Source organism: Desmodus rotundus, chromosome 13 (genome assembly GCF_022682495.2).
Source record: "Desmodus rotundus isolate HL8 chromosome 13, HLdesRot8A.1, whole genome shotgun sequence".
Classification (NCBI taxonomy): domain Eukaryota; kingdom Metazoa; phylum Chordata; class Mammalia; order Chiroptera; family Phyllostomidae; genus Desmodus; species Desmodus rotundus.
Genome location: NC_071399.1, coordinates 57121468 through 57127467, shown reverse-complemented (window position 1 = coordinate 57127467; position 6000 = coordinate 57121468).

Below are 6000 nucleotides of genomic sequence, written 5' to 3'. Positions count from 1 at the left end.
CTGCCATTATTTGCAGATGAAATAATATTGTCCATAGAGAACCTTAAAGATTCCACCAAGAAACCACTACAACTAATAAATGAATTTAGTAAAGTAGTGGGATACAAAATTAATATCCAGAAATCAGCTACATTTTATATAATGAACTATCAAAAAGAGAAATTAAGAAAACGATCCCATTCACTATTGCTTCAGGAAGATTAAAATACCTAGGAATACATATGACTAAAGATGTAAAAGATGTGTACTTGGAAAATTATGACACTGAAGAAAGATATTGATGAAGGTACAAATAAGTGGAAGCAAATATTGTGTTCCTGGATAAGAAGAATTAACATAATTAAAATGTCCGTACTACCCAAAGCCATCTACAGATTCAACACATTTACTAGCAAGATGCTGATGACATATTTCACAGAACTATAATACATATTTTAAAAAATTATATGGAATCCCAAATGGCCCAGAATAGCAACAGACCTCTTGAGAGAGAAGAAGAAATTTGGAGGATACACATTACCTAATATCAAATTATACTATAAGGCCATGGTAATCAAAATAAAATGGCATTGCCATAAAAATAGACCATAAATCAACTGAACAGAAGAGAGAACTCAGAAAAAAAAAAGTCATACTTTTATAGACAATTAATATTTGACAGATTAGGCAAGCACATACAATGGGATAAAATATTTAATTCAATAAATGGTGTTGGGAAAACTGGACAGATATGTGCAGAAAAATTAAAGTAGACCACCTTCTTATACCACACATGGAAATAAATTTAAAATAGATTAAAGACTTAACTGTTAGACCCCAAATGGTAAAAATCCTAGAAGAAAACACAGGAAGTAAAATCTTGAACATTGCTCATAGCAATATTTTTTTGATATATCTCTTCCAGCAAGGCAAACAAAGATAAGAAGTAAATGGGACTACATCAAACTAAAAATTTTGCACAGCAAATGAAATCATTAACAATATAAAAAGATAACCTAATAATGGGAGAATATATACACCCATACATGTGGCAAAGGGTTAATATCCAAAATTTATAAGGAACTTATAAAACTCAACACCAAAAAACACAAACAACCTAACTATGAAATAGAAAAAGTATCTGAATAGACACTTCTCTAAACAGGTCATACAAATGGTCAACAGACTTATAAAAAGATGCTCAGTGTCATCAATCATTAGAGAAATGGAAATTAAAACCACACTTGATATTACCTCACACCTATCAGAATGGCTAACATCAATAAATCAACAAACAAGTGCTGGTGAGGATGTGGAGAAAAGGGACCCCATTTGCACTGTTGGGGGAAATGTAGATTGTCACAACCACTGTGGAAAGCAGTATGGAGATACCTCAAAAATTCAAAAAATGGAAGTGCTTATGACCAGTGATCCCAATTCTGGGAACATATCTTAAGAAAACAAAGCACTATTTTGAAAGAACATAAGCACCCCTATGTTTATTGCAGCTTTATTTACAATCACCAAATATGGAAGCAACCTGTCCAGCAGCAGATGAGTGGATAAAAGAACTATGGTACATTTACACAATGGACTACTACTTGTCTGTAAGAAAGAAGAAAATGTTACCCTTTCAAGAGCATGGTGGACCTTGAGAAGATAATGCTATGTGAAATAAGCCAGTCAAAATAAGACAAATTTTATATGATTTCACTTATAGGTGGAATCTAATGAACAATCTGAACTAATAATCAAAATAGAGATAGACTCATAGATAGACAGTAGGCTGACAGCTCTGGGGCAGAGGCTGGGTTAGGTGGTTGAGGGATTGAGCAAAAAAGAAAATGATTCACGGACATGGACAACAGTGTGATGATGGTGAGGGTACTGGGTGGGTAGATGTAGGAAGATGTGGGGGATGTGGGTATAAAGTGTAATGGAAAAAATAAAATTTAAAAATATCAATAGCATAGCCCTGGCTGGTGTGGCTCAGTGGATAGAGTGCCATCCTGCAAACCAAAGGATTGATGGTTCCAATCCCAGTCAGGGCACATGCCTGGGTTGTGGGCCATGTTGACAGCAGGGGGCGCATGACAGGCAACCATACATAAATGTTTCTCTCCCTGTCTCCCTCCCTTCCCCTCTCTAAAGACAAATAAATAAATAATCTTTTTAAAAAATTATTTATTTATTTTTTAGAGAGAGAGGAAAGGAAGGAGAAAGAGAGGGAGAAACATCAATGTGTGGTTGCCTCTCACACACCCCAAACTGGGGACCTGGCCTGCAACCCAGACACGTACTCTGACTGAGAATAGAACTGGTGACCCTTTGGTTCACAAGCCTGTGCTCAATCCACTGGGCTACACCAGCTAGGGCTAAAAAAAAATCTCTACAAAAAAGAAGTCAGTAGCATAGTTAAATATCAACACAAGCTAACCAGAAGAAAAGAGAAAAAGACACATATTACTTACATGAAATGAACCAATTCCTAAAATACCAAAACTAACACAAGGATAAATGAATATTCTAATATTCCATTATCTATTAAGACACCAAATCAGCAACTAATTACTTTTTAAAATATGCAACACCAGCCCCAGATATTTTCACTGTTGACTTCTACCAGATATTTAAAGATGAAATAACACCAATTCTTTATAATCTTTTCCACAAAATTGAAGCAGAGGAACCTCTTCTTAACATTCTATGTGGCTAGAAAACTCCCATACCAAAACAAGAAAAAAAAAACATAGAAAGAAAAAACTATGCAAAAAACAATGCTTTCAAACAAAGATCAAAATTAATCAAGAAAATTTTAACAAGTAGAATCAAACAGTACATACAATTAATTATACATCACAGCTATTTGGGATTTAACCTAGGTAATCAAGGGTGGCCAACATTTAAAAGTCAATTAACATAATTTATTACCTTGACAAGCTACAGAATATCAAATGATAAACTAATAAAAATCTTTTAAAATTATATTTTATTGATTGAGCCATTACAGTTGTCCTTATTTTTTCCCTTTGCTCACTCCACCCAGTCCCCCCACACACATCCTCAGGAAATTCCCTCACCATTGTTCATGTCTGTGGGTCATGGTGCTTGTGCCCCTTTGACATGCTCCCATCTATGTGTGTCAATGTGTGTGTGTGTTTTCTTTATTGAACACTTCCTTATTTCTGACACTATAAGATGATCGATGCTCATCATACATATTTCCTTTCCCAGTTCTAGAATAAACTGCTTCTGTGAGGAACACATTTCTTTCATTGGAGGATGTATTAGCAACCAAAGTGTGTTAGCAGTGTTTGCTGCTACTGGAGTGTCATTTCTTTTAGCCCTGTTAGCTGAGAGAACACAGAAATGTGTGTGTGTACTAAACCATGTACATGTATATATGTATAAATATGTATTTATGTAACTATGTGTAGATTAAGCCAGTCATGATTTCTATCTGATGTCCCAAACTTAGTCTAGTGCCATATGGATCTTTGTAGCCTCCTCCCCCTGCTTACCTGTAAATTCCCACTCTAACATTTAGAAACTTAGCTTCCACCATCTATCATCTATTAAAATAATGTTTCAATTCCAGTATTTGTGAATAGAAGTATCAGAATTTATACTTGCATACAGGTTTTGTGTGAACATAAGTTTCAAAGCAACAGATAAATAATCAGTGATACCTTCACTGGATTTTGTGAAAAGACTGCTTAACTTTTAAGAAATTGCCAAAGTAGCTTTCAAAGTGGCTGTAAAATTTTGCTTCCTAACCAACAATGAAAGAGTTTTGTTGTTTCACCTCCTAATCATCATTTCATATTGATATTTTTAGTTATTCTAATAGGTACAAAGTGGTATCAGGTTGTTGTTTTACTTAGAAACATTTGTAATTCCAAGATAATAAGTAATGTTGAGAACTTTTTCATAGGCTTACTTAAAAATCAGTAAATCAACTTTGTTTAGGAGTCTGCTTAGATCTTTTGTTTAGATCTTATATTTTATTATTTTGAGGTTTAAGAAATCCTTTTCTATTTTAGATATGTGTAATTTTCAAACACCCACCACAAATAGTTTTCCCAGACTCTAGTTGTCTTTTTCTTTCCTTAACAGTGTCTTTCAAAAGCAGAATATTTTTTATTTTAATAGAGACTAATATAAATATATAGACATACAATTTATTTTGATACTGGTTATATATCTAAAACTTCCTACCATTCTCAAGGTATGTAGATATTATATATTTTTCTGTACATTTTATAACACTGAATTTTAAAATAAAGCCTATAATCTGTCAATATATTTCAAGATAATTTTTGTGAAAGCTTGAAGGCCTTTGCTTAAATTGATTTCCTGCATATGGAGTTTCAAGCAAAATTTTTTAGTACTGTTGTTGTAAAGAATATCCATTTTCCATTGAATTACCTTTCTGCCGTTTTCAAAGATCAGTTAATATGAGTCTATTGCTGAGCTCTCTATTTTATTCCTTTGACCTATTTCTCTATTATTTTGCCAATACTAAGCTGTCTGATTAGGGTAAGCTTATAGGAAATCCTCTAGTTGAGTAATGTTATTTTCCAACTTTGTTCTTCTTTCTCAATATTGTGTTGGATATCAGGATCTTTTGTTTTTCCATATAAACTTCAGATTCAGTTTGTCTATATCAAAACAGAAAGAAAGAAAAAAGAAAGAAAGAGAGAGAGGGAGAGAGAGAGAACAGGAAAGGAAAGGAAAGGAAAGGAAAGGAAAGGAAAGGAAAGGAAAGGAAAGGAAAGGAAAGGAAAAAGCAAAGCAAAACAAGGCTCTGGCTAGTGTGGTTCAGTTGATTGGAGTGGCATCCCCAAAACCAAAGGATTTGATGCCTTCAGTTGTGGGTTCAGTATCTGTTGGGGCAGGGAGAGGAAAACAATCGATGTTGGTCCCTCACATCAATGTTTTTCTCCCTCTCTCTCTACTTTCCTTCCCTTCTCTCTAAATCAATAAGAATGTCCTCAGGTGAAGATTAAAAATAAAACAGACAAATAAATAGATAAATACATAAAAAGTTACAGGGATTTTGACTGACATTACCTTAGTGTGAGGTTTTTATTTTAACCTGGCTAATAGTTGGCTTGTGTGTTTTTAAAAATATTGTAAATTTAAAAAAATTGCAATTGACATTCAATATTATACTAATTTCAAGTGTACAGAATAGTGATTAGTCATTAATATGATTTTCAAGTGATGTCCCCCAAAAGTCTCTTACCCGTCTGGCACTATACATATTTATTACAATATTATTGACTGCATTCTTATGCTGCACTCTACATCCTCATACTATTTTTTTTTTTTTGCTTTTTTTACTTTTTTTTTTTTCCAGAAAGAGAGAGGACTGGAGAGAGAAACACACTGATTTGTTGTTCCACTTACTTATGGATTCATTGGTTGATTATTTGTATGTGCTATCACTGGAGATAGAACCCTCAACTTTGGCAAATGGGGATGACAGTCTAATCAACTGAGTACCCGATCAGGGCCATGTGACTATTTTTAACTGCCAATTTTTACTTCTTAATCACTTACCTTTTTCACCCAGCTCCAGTATCCCCCATCCTATATGTTTGTTTTGGTTTTAATTATTCATTTTTATTTAAAATCCATGTGTAAGTGAAACCATATGGTATTTGTGTTTCTCTGACTTATTTCACTTGGCATACCTTCTAGGTCTATCCACGTAGTTGCAAATTATAAAATTTCATTCTTTTTTTTTATTACCAAGCACTATTCCATTGTATATGTTCATGTTACCACCTTCATCCAGTCATCTGTCAGTTAACACTTAGGTTGCTTTCATATCTTGGCTATTGTATATGAAATGTTCTTCTTTGTCTTTTGTTGTAGCCTTTGTATTAAAGTCTATTTAATCTGACATATGTATTGTTTCCCCAGGTTTTTTTTTCATTTCCATTTGCATAAAATATTTTTATAGCCATTTAATTTTAGTATCTATGCATCTCTTGATCTGAAGTGGGTCTACTG